The sequence below is a fragment of the Papio anubis genome, chromosome 9 (assembly GCF_008728515.1).
Source record: "Papio anubis isolate 15944 chromosome 9, Panubis1.0, whole genome shotgun sequence".
Taxonomy (NCBI): domain Eukaryota; kingdom Metazoa; phylum Chordata; class Mammalia; order Primates; family Cercopithecidae; genus Papio; species Papio anubis.
In genome coordinates this window covers 82,220,445-82,237,413 of record NC_044984.1, presented here as the reverse complement: position 1 = coordinate 82,237,413, position 16,969 = coordinate 82,220,445, and the positions used below count along the sequence as shown (strand labels likewise).

General features: G+C 36.0%; 1 long non-coding RNA gene across 1 annotated transcript; it reads right to left on the bottom strand.

The window, feature by feature from the left end:
* Positions 1–433: 433 nt before the first annotated feature.
* LOC110740727 lies at positions 434–5,260 on the bottom strand. The gene is made up of 3 exons (XR_002515751.1): positions 5,235–5,260; positions 2,120–2,249; positions 434–944 (listed from the first exon to the last, which is right to left on the bottom strand). It is a non-coding gene; the product is annotated as an uncharacterized LOC110740727 (long non-coding RNA).
* Between the last annotated feature and the right edge of the window lie 11,709 nt (positions 5,261–16,969).

Sequence of the window (16,969 nt, the reverse complement as noted above, 5' to 3'; positions counted from 1 at the left end):
TCATTTCTGGCAGTAAGGGTTTTATCTTCATATTTATAGAAACTATAAGAAAATACGAAGATTTTACACTTTTTTCATTAATAAATCATTACTTGCCACTTTTACTCTGCACTTTGTTTAAATCCAACTTGATGGGTTGTGAAAATGAGGATGATTTGCTCTTAACCCATTTAAACAATACTCATTGCAAGTCCTAGACATACTTAGGCTATTTTCTTCTGTTGAACATATCTCAGATAAGCACAAGAGGAAGGAAAGATGGCTAGAGATGTAACTAAGTTGGGAAGGGCTCATCTATAAATATTAGATGACTGCAGTGTGGTCACGTTGTGCTAGGCACTACATACTAGGAATAAAAATAAGTAGGCAGAAATTCTGACAAGTGTCAGAGGAGAGAATAATAGTGTTACAATCTTAAGAAGAAAGCCTGAGAGCAAACCACACATCTTGTGTATTTGATTGCGATAATCAAGATGAACATACCCAAAGTAGGGTGACATACTGTTAGGAAGTAGAAAGGCTGCTAGTCTAATTCTTTCTCTAATCTCATTGAGGAAAAAACAAGATAAAATAATTTAGATTATAACATTCTGAGTTTCAGTTAGAAATGCGGACACGTTTCCAGGCAGTGAGAGTCATTCAGTATTGGTAAGTGTTTCTAAGGGAAGCCAACAAACTATTGTTTTTGTAGATTAGTGAAATCTTTGACTTTCTGCAAGGCCAGAATCACTGCCTGAAGGTAGTGGGGAGAAATGACCAGATGGCCTCAGGGGCTTCTCTGAATCACCTCCAGACTTCCAGGTTTGAAGAAACTATAAAATTACATTGTTAGCTTTCAGGTTGAATGTATTTTTCCTCTGTGTTGTCTGGAAGCTCTCCCATCAGAACTACAACCATCTCCTGATGCTTTATCTTGTACTCAGGCAATGCAACTCACTCGGTTCCTAGACAGATGGAAAATAAAGGAACTGCCTTGTGAGAACTGCAGAAACACACCTGGTCTAATACACTTCACCACTAGGTGACACTCTAATCATATCGCAGCTACCATTTAAAACATCAATAACCTCGCCTTTATATATGAAAAATTTCACTTGTTTTCTGTCTTAAAATTGTTCCCCCTTACCACTGAAATGAAAAGCCTAGCTCTCAGAACGCTTGAATTTTTTATATGTAGTTTAAGAAAATCGTCAAGTTCAGTTATTTTGTTAGGCATTCAATAATTTATAAGGCCTTTTTTTTTGTATCTCATATAACAAGAAGCAAAATTCAATAAATACATGTGTGGTATAAAATATCAGTGTATGTTTAGTTGGTTTGGTTGTTGTAAAGTAATTTATACGCATTCCAAGCATTACAATGTGATGCCACTCCATCACATTGTAATGTAAATGTTTTAAAGTGTTTCCAAAATGTAAGGGACCCAGGTGATACAAAAAGTGTTAGTGTTTGAAAAATATAAGGGACACAGGGAAATTCTTATTGTTTTGAAATTAAGCAGAAAACGGCCTTTTTTTTTTTTTTTTCTTGCATCTCCATTGCTACATCCCAGTGTATTCGTTGCTAATAACTATGGGTACATTTAGTGAAAATAAATGAGTTTTAAAAACATTTTCTGTAAAAGTCTCTTTTAAGAATCTCAGCTCCAAAGATAGATATTCACCTCTCTTCTCTCTTTGGTCTTTTTGGAATCTGGCTTTCATTAATAAATAATGGATTGTTTACATATGTATATGTTAGTCAACAGCAGGAATTCTTTAAAGTCATACTGCCAAGTGACTTTTCCATTTCTAGAATGACCGAGAAGACCAGAACCTACAACCAAATTCACCTGTGGTTTAGTTTGACTGAGCTAGGAGGGAAAATAAGATGAACAAATTGCTATGTTTTGGATATTTGTTCTCTCAAAATCTCATGTTAAAATTTGACTCCCCATGTTGAAGGTAGGGCCTAATGGGAGGTGTTCAGTCATGGGGGCAGAACCCTCATGAATAGATTAATGCCTTCCCTTGAAGGAATTCTCACTGTATTCATTCCCATGAGAGCTAATTGTTATGAAGAACCTGGCACTTCCCCTCTCTGTGTTGCTTCTCTCTTGTCCTGTGGTCTCTGCACATACCCTCTCCTCTTTGCCTTTGCCACGAGTGGAAGTAGCCTGAGGCTTTTGCCAGATGCCCAGTCTTTCAGCCAACAGGATTGTGAGCCAGATACACTTCTTTTCTTTATGAATTATCCAGCCTCAGGTATTCCTTTACAGAAACACAAATGGACTAAGACAAACATCAAAAAGTGTGCATTACAAAAGTAATTCCTCTTTTCAGGAAAAAGAAAATGACTTGTAGCTAAAGCAAAGAAACTAATATTTAAAGGCAGTTTTCAACAACAATAGCAATCCAAGTCAAGAAGAGAGCAGACCAGGAAATAACAAGCCAAACAAAGTACATTTTCTTTAATGAAATAAATACCTGGAAAAATATAGCTCTGAGTTTTATAAAATCTGTAAGATTTTTTTAAAATTCAGAATATGAATTTATCCTCAGAAACATGTGATTTTTAAATGTAGATTTAAAAGATAGATGATTTAGAAAAAAAATGTACTTTTTGTGAAATGATTCAGTTCATTTTTTTAAAATAGTAAGTTATACCTGCAAGTCACTTGAAATATCATAGTCTGTGAAAATTAAACATATACTTAACTTACAGGAGCACATGTATTGGCATTTATACTTTTCTTACTCTCCTGGGGTAATTTATTACTCCTCTCTTTGTTTTGTCAGTATTTAAATTCCTTGTAAAAGTTTGCAATCTACTGGGCTAAGTCCAGTGTGTGGTTGTAGATATGTGATACATATGTGAGTAAATTGATGAATGAATATTGTGTGAAGGGCCAGTAGTTCACATAGCTAAGAAAATAAACAATTAAAATTTATAATGTGGTTGCAAGGATAAAAATTTCTCTTTCAAGTGACCTTCGGTGACAAGATGGCTTAAAAGTTTCCCTCAGCTTGACTAGACAGGTTTCTTTCTGACTGTAAGTCCCTGAACATTCCTTTTCTCAGACCATTTACTTTAGAAAACTTGCAAGTATAAATTCTTTGTCTCTTCTAGATATAAGTCTTCTTGCCAGTTTTACAACCCAGCAATGTCTTTCTCAAGGACCTAGGAGCCATGCCTTGAAACGTAATCATCAGGAAAGACAGGGCCCCTATCTCCCACTCTCTGTGTGAGTATTGGAGCCTAACTTCAATAAGTGCCAATTAGCAAACATAGAGGTTCTAATCACACTGACAAAGCTTCCTCCCTAAAATCCTCCAGTATTTTTCCATTAGCTCACTGTGGTGCTTAAAAACTGTCTCGTCTTTTATTTCAATTGAGTTCAATGTCTCTCCTTTATTGCAATCATCTGGAATTTTTTCTTGCTGTTTAATTCGTCCAATGCAATTTTCTAAAACACAAGTTTTATTTGAAAAAATAGCGATATCAGAACATAAAAACATGCTAAATTAGGTAATATCAGTGGGTATTTAGGTCAGTGTTAAATCTCTAATAGTGGCATTAAGGGTGTTTATGTAGTTTTTCTTATGAATTTCAACCTTAAATGTTTAAGATATACTTACTTCAACCCTTTCTATATATTCATAAATTCCTATGGAAATATTATACACAAGTTAATCAACACCATAGTTGTACATATGACCATTATTGTTTTATCTCCTCTTGAGGATAGATGATCAAAGCCACTGCAATAAATAGTATCTCCAGTAAAAATGTTAGCAGAGATCTGGCTTGTAAGTTTGTTTGTACGCCTGTGTGTGAGGGTGTAGATGGCACTCTTGAGAGGTCAGAATAGAGGAGCATTTCTTCAGAGTTCCCACATAACATCATCAGGATATGTCCCATCTCAGTCAGTAAGCTTGGAATTAAGAGGGGATCTGTTGACAGTAGGTCTGTAGTTAACACATTGAAGACTCACATTTAGGAATTCCACATATTTTATAGTCCTAACTTTGAACAATTTTACTTTATTATGTTCTAAAAATATTTCTCTGAAGCTTCAAGGGAAAACTTTAATTCTGTATTTGTATGATTTGTTAAAGGTTTATCCATGATGATACGGACTTTGATCAAATGCTCTTCAGATTCTCCCTTAATGTGGCTCCAGAATTCTCAAGTGAAGATCAGATAAACGGAGCAACCAACTATGAATTTTAATCCTGGCATGAAAGTAAGCTGCTGCTTCTCCATAGAGACAGCCCCTATGCCCTGGAAGCTGAAAACTAAAATTATTTCAATTAGTTTATCCACAGGGCCAGAGCCCTAGAAACCGGGTTAATTCAACACTGCTTGCCATTACGTCCGATGCCCCTCACAGCTTCAGCTTAGCTAACTACTACCCGGTCCTGGGGAGCAATCTTTGTATGGCCCTGACTGGCAGGCTGCTCTACACTGGAGTTCTATGCAACAAAGAGTTTTGACTTTTATCTACTGGAGTGTCTTTATGTTGTGTCCTACTAGCAAGACAATCTTCAACTCTTACAAAACTAAAATGAAGATAGTAATTTCCATGTTCTCTGCCATCATGTCTAGACTATTGATACGACACCATCACTGACCAGGCCATTAAAAAAAAAATTGGTTCATGTAGGAAAACAGTCTGTTTCATGGCAAATGTGATGGCATCTTGAAGCAAAACCACTGTAAGGACAGGCATTTGACCCTCACACACCAAGGTGTGCTGCAGTAAGGGCGTTAAACATTAATTGTGGCATAGATAATCCCTTATAAAGATACCTGTGTACACTTCTCAGTTGTCATGAGTCTTGGCAAGAAGCTCTGAAGATATGACCAGCTGCCCATGTTTCACCCTAAAAGCTTTCTACATAAAGAATATTTTCTGGAGGGAGATATGGGGGTCCACTGTCTTGCAACTGAAAACATCACTTCTGTTTGTATTGAATATTTATTTCTGAGAAGCTGGATCTGTTAGCCTCTTTATTCAGCCTCTCAGCTCCCTTGGAACATTTGGGTGGGTTTGCTTATACTTGTTCACCACAGAAAAGTCCACACTGTCTGATCATAACTCTTGTCCTTTTTCTTATGACTATTAGCCATTAGCATCTATATTTTATCCTTTATTTCAATAAATACCCATCTTATAATTTCCTTCTTACTCCCAACGTCAGACATTATTTTAGTAATTAAGAATCCTTAATATTAATCAAGCCCTATAATACCTTGTTTTCAGAGTTCTTCAAATCCCCCAATCACATTCAACATCAAAAATAAGCCATTCATTTCATAAACATCCTTGGGTTCCGATCAGTTTGATGGATGTCTACCCCTTTAAGATCTTGAACTCTGGTGATTCCTCTCTACCTTCAATGTTTTTCAATTTGAAAACATTGAAATTTTTATTCAATTTGAATCATTCAAGATAACTCTATACAATATATACATTGTTAAAAACTGAGTAAGATGCAAAGATAAACAAGAACCTGTCCCTGTTTTTTAATAACTTATAAAATGAAAGGAGAGATAAGTACACGAATAATAGTATTTTGAGGCAAAACTTATGCAAGCCATAATTGAGGTAAAAACAACAAATTTGAGAGATTAACTGCACCTATTAGGAAAAGCAAACCATCATACCCTCACTCTTACTTTACTTTCTTTTCTTGACTTCTTAATTTACTGTACCACCTAGAAGTTTGTATTTCTTTATTTTCCTAGTTCATCACCTTTTCACTTACTTCCCTAACAATTTAGACCCATATATTTCAATAATAGTCTGGCTAAAACATTCAATGCTCTATTGATGGGTGACCAGTGGGGAAGCTGGCTGAGCATCCATCTATGAGATCTTTAATGTATTGTTGGAATTCTGTGGCATCATTGAAAATGTAAGGGGATAAAGAGAGTTATAATTAATAGAGATTCTTTTAGGAAGCATATTATATGTTGCTGAAGGAATACTTAATAAACCCTTTAATTGCATGAGTTTTTGCTTGATTGAAGTAAACGGTGGTCATTCTGACTAAACAATAAATTAGTCCAGTGAATTGTACACTTATTTTCGAGTGAAGAATGTAGGTTTTTATCCTGAGCTTACTTGATTTCTTGAAATTTTTAACCTAAATAACAATCAAAGGCTTTGTAAGAGAAAATAATAGTTTTGGGGAAGTAAGACATTGTGATGCTGATACCTATGCCATAATAAATTATGTGCATATTCAGGAAAGAAAAGAAAGACTAAGCTTTTTTAAAGAAAAAATGAGGAGGATTACATCATTGTTTTAAGATAATTATCATTGGCTACAAAGATTAATAACAAGAGTGGCACCAATCTGAGGTTAGACACGTAATTGCAGGGAAGATGTTCTTGCAGAAGTATTTTTTTTGTGCAAGGTTTTAATGGCTTCAGTGCATGACTGTGGGTTTTGACATCTTTTGTGATAGTTTCTTCTATCAGGCATTTATGCATGAGAACCCTCCCTTCATGGCCTTTTTTGGCTCTGTCAGGTCCCCCTGAACCCCCACAACCAACCACAAGTGACTCCATTTTGATTTCAACAACTTTTACCTTTCTCATTTCACAATCTTTCTCTGAAAGCATCAGTGATCAATCATCCTGTAGTTAGGTTTTGATTGTCCCTTTGTGCCAGGATAGACCTGTCCTGGATTGCTGGTCAGGTTCCATATTGGAAGATGTGATTGGCAACTAGTGAGTTGGTGTTAAAATTCTTTCAGCCACATTTGAGAAATGCAGTTTAAAGGGAGTAGCTCTGAGGAAACGTTTATCTGGAGTTGTCCATTATGTTCAGTTCTGTCTGTTTCATAGACATTTCCTATCATCTCAAAGTGTTGGGCCAGCATTACGGTGTTAGGAGTTGACTTCTGAGAAAATTTAACAAGTCAGAGATACAAAGTTTAAAAAGGGAAAATACAAAGTAAAATTAATGGTTATATGACAATTCCAGTTTGCATGATAGTTTTGAGCCATGAGTCTAGGCTTAAAGTCATCCAGTTGTAAAAATCAAATGATCACTGGAAATTAGGACGACCTGTTACAGCTATATGGCCTGTTTTCTTCTTCTGTATATATGGGTCTCAACTTTCCCAGAGGAATTCATCCAGGTACAATTTGTAGTATTAGCAATAGCAGAGATATTTCCTTATTTAGCCAACAGATACTAACAGATCTCTTAGGTCAGGTTCTGTCAAGTTATCTGCAGAAGCTACTGACTGTGAAATTTCAATTACACCATTATCTTGTCAAGTGAAAAAGGTAGCATTAAGAGGGGTAAGAGTCTCATTGTGACATGGAGTCTTGTTCTGATGTCTTGGGAAAAGCTGTCAACTGTGTGAAAATGTCAACTCCCTGTCCTGGTTTGCAGCTTGAATGTCTGTGGTTATGACATCAGGTGGTTTGATGAACTTTCTGTGTGACCCATATATCAGGAAAGAGTCTTGTCCCTTAAAATTCAACTAGTTACAGCCTATAGGGCTTTAGGAACCGAGCAGTTTTTGTTATCAGTTGGAAATTTGTAGCCAAATGTTAGAGGAAATTAGGAGAATTCAGAATCTAGTTCAGTCTATAGTCTACTGTGAGGCTATGATGAGATAATACATGGAAAATGCTTAGAAATGTGTTGAGCAGTGGCATATAACCAATAAATCATAATTTATTTGCCTCCAAGAATATTTACATGTTTGCAACATCCTGAAGTTTTCTACTATGAGATACTTTTTGGGGATTCTGCTATAGCAATCAAACCTTTTTGTTAAAAAAATGAAATCAAAAGCAAAACAAAAAACAAATAACATCAGAACCATAGAAAACAAGTTAGCAACACTTCCGAAACAGCAAGAACATCAAACTCAAAATTACGTAGTTAATAATATCAAAGATTATTTTCTTTTATGTAACTATAAATGCAAATGTTTCTCATTGGTGGGCAGCCTCCAGAACCCCACTAGCATCTTCCTGTAATTCTTGGACCCCAAATCACATTGTACGAACAACATCATTGTTGCTCTTATTCTGCTGGTAAAATCAAGCCCTGTGGCTACGCCTCAATGCAAGGGAGGCAGAGTAATGCTATGTTCAGGTTCTGCTTCCCTGTGACAGGAAGTTTCCATTTCTCATGGTTGGTTAGCCATCTTTGACATACTTCCACTTATACTAAATGTTTGAATTAGTGATTACATTGCAAGTGATATGATGATTCATGACTGGTGCACGTTGGCTAGGTCTACATTGAAAAAATGTCTTTTTAAATGTTTTATATTTTAGGATTTCTGTGTTTAGTCAAACAGTTGGCTCTTTTGAGAACAATTTGTGAAAAATTGATCCTTTCTTGAAAGCAGGTTTGATGAATATTGGAGAAAATAAATGAAGGTCTATATCAAGTTAAGAAGAGAAAACAGAAAAAGCAAGGGAAAGAAAGATAATTCAAGCATTTAAAGGCTTCTGATAGGCTTCTCAGTGTGGCCGAGACCGAATTATTTTCCGATATTTGTTCTAAAACTACACCTTTCCAAATTTGTCCTCTGTATGGGCCAATGCATTTCATACAACTCATGTCTGGAGAAAGGGTTACAGTGCATGGCTTTGTTATAGGCTTATTAATTGAAAATATCTTCTGACATGCTAAGGTCCTGGATAACATTCATCTATATCTCTGAGTACCCTGGAAATACACAGACTGATTCAAACTCCATTTATATAAATATGTTTATTTTTAAACTTTTTCTGTTAAAATAGATTCATTTGTCTTTGATCTGACAGAGGAAGCTATCTTTTGTAAACAAATAATTTTTTTTTCTAGTTTTATTTCTGGTGTATTTCATCCATTCAGTCTTTATCTAGCAGACTTTGATGTATACCGTTGGTTCTTGCCTTTTTTTTTTTTGTCCAACTCCTTTATGTTCGCGTGTAGCCATTTATTAAAGTCATATTCCTCAAGGGGAGGTCATCATTATATACTAGGAGGAGTCTGAGATGGCTCAAATTCTTCTTATCTCAAGATATTCTCTTCCTCCATTTTCCAGATATTACTGAGCTACTGTTTGTTCAGCTGTGCTTGAATATCTGCATCCTTCCATCTGACTGGCCAATTGACTTTAAAATGCCTTATATCTCTCACAGCCCAATACAGTACAGCTCAACACAACCTGAGTGGCACATCATCATGCATTCCAGCTATAGCTTGGAAAGACAATAATATCAATGGCAACAAAAACTTACTGTACGATCTTCAGTTTTCTCATCAGTAAAATCAGGACAATAGTTATCCACCAAACGTAGCTTTTCCCAGAAGCAAGGAGAAATAAATGTAAGATGGTTAGTCCAGTGTCTGGTCCTATGTTCTCAAATTTTAATTATTGTAACTGTTACTTTAAATATTGTTATAATTAATTTTAACTTATCGAGTGTTTATTTGTCCCATGTGCTGTACTCCTTCCGTACCCCACATACCTCACCACACAGCCTTAACTGTTATTTGTATGGTTGTAGCTCCCAAATCTGTATCAGTAGCCTTGATGGTCCTTAGGAGCTTAAGGGCTACAAGTAGCCTTGATGGTCCTTAGGAGCTTAAGGGCTACATTTACAACAACTCTGATACGACTAGTAAACTTCTGCAGTGAGATTCTCTGTAGCGTCTCTATATCCCATATCTATACCCACACCAAATGTCTTTTTTCATTTGATTATCACAATAATGTTTTATGTTATTATTATTTTCATTTTATTGATAAGGAAACTGGAACAGCTGAGGTCAAATCCATCAAAACATCTACCCTCTAGGTACTTAGGATTGCTCTTCCTCCTCTATGCTAAGTAATTATACCTCTTCCTTGTATTCTTTCTGTCTTCATACTTTGTAGTTTGGAATTACAGACATCATCTAGAATTTTTTTCAAGGTGGATTTGTATTTCCTTCCTCGGTCATTGATTTTTTGGGTGGTGATTTTTGAGAGAAGAAGTGGGTAGAGATATTTTTGTATTATACCATCAGGAATCTGGAAGGCTCATTGCAGTACTTTCTTTTTTTGTTATTATTACACTTTAAGTTCAGGATACATGTGCAGAACATGCAGGTTTGTTACATAGGTATACATGTGTCATGGGGGTTTGCTGCACCCATCAACCTATCATCTACATTAGGTATTTCTCCTAATGCTATCCCTCCCTTTGCCCCCCACCCCACAACAGGCCCTGGTGTTTGATGTTCCCCTCCCTGTGTCCATGTATTCTCATTGTTCAACTCCCACTTATGAGTGAGAATATGTGGTGTTTGGTTTTCCATTCCTGTGTTAGTTTGCTGAGAATGATGGTTTCCAGCTTCATCCATGTCACTACAAAGGACATGAACTCATCCTTTTTATGGCTGCATAGTATTCCATGGTGTATATGTGCCACATTTTCTTTATCCAGTGTATCATTGGTGGGCATATGGGTTGGTTCCAAGTCTTTGCTATTGTAAATAGTGCTGCAATAAACATATGTGTGCATGTGTCTTTATAGTAGAATGATTTATAATCCTTTGAGTATGTACCCAGTAATAGAATTGCTGGCTCAAATGGTATTTCTGGTTCTAGATCCTTGAGGAATCTCCATACTGTCTTCCACAATGGTTGAACTAATTTACACTCCCACCAACAGTGTAAAAGCATTCCTGTTTCTCCACATCCTCTCCAGCACCTGTTGTTTCCTGACTTTTTAATGATTGCCATTCTAACTGACATGAGATGGCATCTCATTGTAGTTTTGATTTGCATTTCTCTAGTGACCAGTGATGATGATTTTTTAAATATGTTTGTTGGCCGCATAAATGTCTTCTTTCAGGAAGTGTCTGTTCATATCCTTTGTCCACTTTTTGATGCAGTTGTTTGTTTTTTCTTGTAAATTTGTTGAAGTTCCTTGTAGAGTCTGGGTATTAGCCCTTTGTCAGATAGACAGATTGCCAAAATTTTCTCCCATTCTGTAGTTTGCTGTTTCACTCTGATGATAGTTTCTTTTGCTGTGAAGAAGCTCTTTAGTTTAATTAGATCCCATTTGTCAATTTTGGCTTTTGTTGCCATTGCTTTTAGTGTTTTAGTCCTGAAGTCTGCCCATGTCCTATATGTCATGAATGGTATTTCCTAGGTTTTCTTCTAGGGTTTACATGGTTTTAGGTTTTACGTTTAAGTCTATATTCTATCTTGAGTTAATTTTTGTATAAGATATAAGGAAGGGGTCCAGTTTCAGCTTTCTGCTTAGGCTAGCCAATTTTCTCCGCAGCATTTATGAAATAGGGAATCCTTTCCCCACTGCTTCTTTTTGTCAGGTTTGTCAAAGATCAGATGGTTATAGATGTGTGGCATTATTTCTGAGGCTTCTGTTTTGTTCTATTGGTCCATATATCTGTTTTGGTACCTGTACCATGCTGTTTTGGTTACTGTAGCCTTGTAGTATATTTTAAAGTAAGGTAGTGTGATGCCTCCAGTTTTGTTCTTTTTGCTTAGGATTGTCTTGGCTATACAGGCTCCTTTTTGGTTCCACCTGAAATTTAATTAGTTGTTTCTAATTCTATGAAGAAAGTAAATGGTATCTTGGTGGGTATAGCATTGATTTATAAATTACTTTGGTCAGTATGGCCATTTCCACGATAATGACTCTTCCTATCCATGACCATGGAATGTACTTTCAAATGGTAACTTACATCGCAGTGTAGATATTGGGGGAACTAGAATGGTTAGATTTTGAAGAAGGCTCCCATAAAGGAGATGTAAGACAAGATTAAAGAAGAGTCATAGTAGAGTCAATGGCTTTTTACATAGAAGGACATAGTGAGAATTTTAACTTTGGTGTTAGACTGACCTAAGTTAATGCCTTAGCAATCATTGTTGTTTATGATCTGGAGTAATGTATTTTGTCCTAGACCTTAGGGATAAAGGTTAGTTTCTTTTTCTTCTATCCTTCATTTCAAAATTATGTATATTTAATACCTTTGGATGTGGCCATTTAACTATTTTGGGTACAATTATCTGCACCTGCATACAATTAAGGCTCTTGCTGAAGGTTATTTAGTGGATGATCAAGGTTGCTCAGTATATTAGTTATTCTTAAATGTTCTTCAGACCACCTGCTGGATTTTACAGGTTGAATGGATTGGTGATTTGATTTTTGATGCATTTATTCAGTTTGCACTGATATACCATGATTAGTTACATTCATTTAATAGGCACTTAGCAAATGCCCTTGTGAAAGTGAGAAAATATAGGTGATTGCTTTGTGTATTTCCTTCTTTGTAAGAACATTGGCAATGCTGATGAATAATTAATCAACTAATTTTTGCCCTGTTCAGTGTTCCCTGTTTGGAAAGGAGATGAGTTCTTTTATACATGGTGATATGTATTTAAAATCCTAATTCAGTTTAGGAGTATAGATGTGAATTGATTTTGTTCTACAGCTTAAGGACAGAGATTGCTTATGCAGAACCTCTGACCCCCCAAAATTGCCTCTTCCCTCTTCTGCATGAAGACCAACATTTTACATTTACATTTACACTCTATACATTTCTTATTGTCTCTGCACCTCTATTGAATCCATTTCAATTTACCATTTTTGACTGTGTTGATTTTTATAGTTTTATCTCATGTATGTATATTAACATTTTTATGTTAAAATGTTGTACAAACATTTAATAAATTGAAACAAAGAATGACTTAGTAAGCTTAAGCATTACAGACATTTTATTTAGTCTAAAGGCAGCAGTAAAGGCAGCACACTCACAGGCTTATTCTTTGGTAAACTGTTCTATCTGACACTTTCCTCTTTTTCTAGATTTGAGTTTTGGCATTTACTTCTTTTTTAATTTCCACAGATTGCTTAGGCATGATCCCCTTTTTGATGAACCTGTGTAGGAGATTTGGGTGGAATAACATCTGCAACACAAATCTGGATGTATCCAAGTGAAACCAATTTAAACTTATTAAATTGCTGCAGCATTCCAGGGGTCCTGATTAAAAGCTCCTCCAGTCCAGGAGTTGAATAATTTCACTGCCACTTCAGGCCTTTGGATGTTTTACATTATCTCTAGTGGTGTCCTTTCAGATTAAACATAATCCCATTAAGCAATGCTGCTGGCTTTTGGGCTGCTTATACTAGGCTGAGTAATACTCTGCTTTTTATTTAGGACTGTGTTTCTTAATTCTTCATCTTGGATGGCTGGCACACTCTGGCAATAAGCCTGCATGCAGTAGATGAATATATTCTTTATTAGTAGAACTGATTAAGTTGTCATACAATATCTATGACCCAAATGTCCTCAGGCCACATCACATTTAAACCTAAAATTCTTTGGTTCAAATTTCAGTCTCTTGTAAAAGTACATATTTCTCCATCCTTTCCAGCCACTGCTTAGTTTCTGGGGAGGTCTTAAAGTGTCTGTTACATGCATTGACAAATTCTAATTGTTGTTTGCAATCTCCGTAGTTGATGACTTGTGATGAGTAACTCATCATAAGTAGCTGAACTCCACTCTGTCAACTACTGATATTTCCACTAAAACAGTTAGGTGAGTTGAGACTCTTCCCACATCACCACTACCATGTCTGGTAAGCTGTTTCTTCAGCAGAAATAAAGATCCTTTGACACTCTTGGTCACTGACACACAACCCAGCTGTGATAACCACAGTTGTGACATAGTGCTTGGAACTGTTCTAATTGTTTTATAAAGTCTTCCAACCAAAGTTGTCCTCATCTATAAAATGCAGTTATTGATAGTAATTGTTCCTCTTAGTGATTGTAAAAATTAAATGAAATAATTTATGTCAAGTGCTTATATATGGTAGCTATACACGTTTGCTGCTATTATTATTTTTTCTATTAAAATGAGTTTGAATTCAATTTTAGAAAAATGTTATTTCAAATTAATACATTTAGTGAATCAGAATTTTTTTCAGAAAAAATATTTTTTTGGCTTAATATTTCTCATGTTGAGCAGAAAAGTAAGGTTGAGAGACTGCAGCCAAGAACAAGCAACCATTTCAACTCTAGGTAGAAGGTTACCCAGCTGAAGGACAGTCAAGTTGTTAAACCCAACATATATATATATTGAACACTTTCTATATCCCTGCATCTGTGGTACATGCTTTATGGGTGTTAACTCTTTGTATCCTTGTGACAATTGTATGCAATAGATATTATTGTTATCTCTATTTTATAGATGAGAAACTGAGGCATATAAAAATTAAGGTTGCTCAGTTGTTCAATGATGGAGCCAGGATTCCAGCCCAGGCACTCTGACCCTAGATTGTGATCTTAACCACAATTGGTCTTCATGTTATAAATTTGTTGGCATTGAAAAAATATCTCATTGACTAGAATTCATTTTGTGTCCTGACCTCTAGGTCCCCAGGGAGAAATATATAACCACCCTTACATTTAGTATGAACCATGGTCAATAAGCTGTGAGCAGAAAGTAAGAAAGAGCTGGCACATTACCATTGGCTAAATGTCATAGGAAGGACTTTTTTGTGTGTGTGTACAAGGGAAGGAAAGTAGATAATATATTTCTAGATTTATGTTCACTTCGTGTCTGAAGAACCCAGTGACACTGTACATTTACCATATCAAACGAAAAATACCTCTTCTCTCAGATGGGGGCATTTGAGGTACTTATGTATTTGTAAGACTAGAGGTCCCAGACATTAGAATGTATTAAAGTGCTTTCTTATATATTATAGCATATTCAGATCTCTTTATTTACACAGCCTCTTTGAACTTTGACATGCCAAAATCATGACAAACGTGAACTCTCTTTCATGATGCAGCTTTTGCACCCAATGCAAGCTGGCATTTGTTTTGCACAATTGCTGCTTTCACTGACTCTTGCTCTACAATTGCTTATATATATGAAACTAATATCTTAGGGAAGTCTTTCCCTCATTCCTTTATTTTACTTTTTAACTGTGGAATTTTTATAGTGGATTTCTGAGCTGAAGTTGCTGTTGATGTTTTTGAATCCTGTATATGAGGCTTTGAGTTAGAACCCTAAGGTTGCCAATTACTTTTTAAGACCATCTCTCCTCAGCTTTTGAATTTCTAAGCTTCAAGAGGTATTTCTTTCTCTTACTTATTTTTTGAGTGGGATATACCCCTGGCATTGCATTTCCTTTGTTTTATTCCTTCTCCTTTGAAGAAGAATCAACTCTTTTCTCTTTTTCTTCTGGCCTCCAAGGTGTCATTTTTCCTTTCATATATAAAGCCTGTCTTCTGAGATCTCAACATTTCTCCAAAGGAATTTTCTCTCTTTCTCCATCTCTATTATCTTATATCCCATTTTTTCTTTTATTTCTTACTAATTTTGTTTAAATAACAAGACAGAAGCATACTTTTACTACTCGGCTCTTTTAGGGCATTCTGACTAATGAAAATTTTCTCTATAGTCCTTCTATATTACCCTTTAAAAATTAAGGTAAAATGTACATACGTTGAGATAAACAGATCGAAAGTGTACAATTTGAGGAGTTTTAACCAATTATTAAGTTAAGAATATCACCTCAAGATATTGAACATTTCCATTTTCCCAGAAAGTTCTCCTGTGTTAATCTTCCAGGCAATTCCCAAACCGTAGGTGAGAAAGGCTATAATACCTAGATCATAGATTAGTTTTTTCCTACTCTTGAACTTCATAAATATAAAATCATACAGTATATATTCACTTATGCCTGAATTCTTTATCTCAATATTATAGTTTTGTGGTTAATTTATGTTCTTGCTTGAATGTATGAGTAGTTTATTCTTTTTTTAAAAGTCATGAATAGAATTTCACTAAGTGAATATAGAATGGATTCAATGCAATATATTTATTATTATTAACTTTTTTTCCCATTTTTGGGGCAAATATGAATGGCAATTATGAATAAAGTCACAATAAACATTTTTGTAGAAGGCTTTTGGAAATACGTGTTAATTTGTTTTTGATATATGCCTAGAAGTGGGATGGCTAAGTTATAAGACCGTGTATGTTTACTTTTCAGAAAATGACAAATAGTGTTCTAAAACGGTTCTTCCATTTTACCCTCTGTATTAGTCTGTTCTCACACTGCTATAAAGAAATACCTGAGGCCGGGCACAGTGGCTCACGCCTGTAATCCCAGCACTTTGGGAGGCCGAGGCGTGCGGATCATGAAGTCAGGAGATTGAGACCATCCTGGCTAACACGGTGAAACTCCGTCTCTACTAAAAATACAAAAAATTAGCTGGGCGTGGTGGCGGGCTGCTGGGGAGGCTGAGGCAGGAGAATGGCAAGAACCCAGGAGGTGGAGCTGGCAGTGAGCCGAGATCGCGCCACTGCACTCCAGCCTGGGCAACAGAGACTCAGAGACTCCGTCTCAAAAAAAAAAAAAAGAAAAAAAAAAGAAAAAAACCCTGAAACTTGGTAATATATAAATAAAAGAGGTTTATTAAGCTCACAGTTTCACAGGCTGTACAGGTAGCATGGCTGGGAAGGCCTCAGGAAACTTACAACATGGCAGAAGGGCAAAGAAGCAGCAAGCAAGTCTTCACATGGTGGCAGGAGAGAGAGAGAGCAAAGGGGGAAATGCTACACACTTTTTAACAACCAGATGTCACGAAAACTCACTCACTATCATGAGAACAGCAAGAGGGAAGTCTGCCCCCATGATCCAGTCACCTCTCACCAGGCCCCTTCTCCAATGTCGGGGATTACAATTTGACATGGGATTTGGATGAGGACACAAATCCAAACCATACCATCTTCCCACTAGAAATAAATTAGAGTTCCAGTTGCCTTACATCCTTGCCAGTGTTTGTTTTTGACAATCATTTTAACTTTGGCTATTCCTAGTCTGTAAAAAGGCATCTTATGTCTTTTAAATTTGCATGCCCCTGTTGACTAACAACGGATAATAGTTTTGATCCTTCTATGTTGATTTTATCTTTATTGGAGGTAATTGG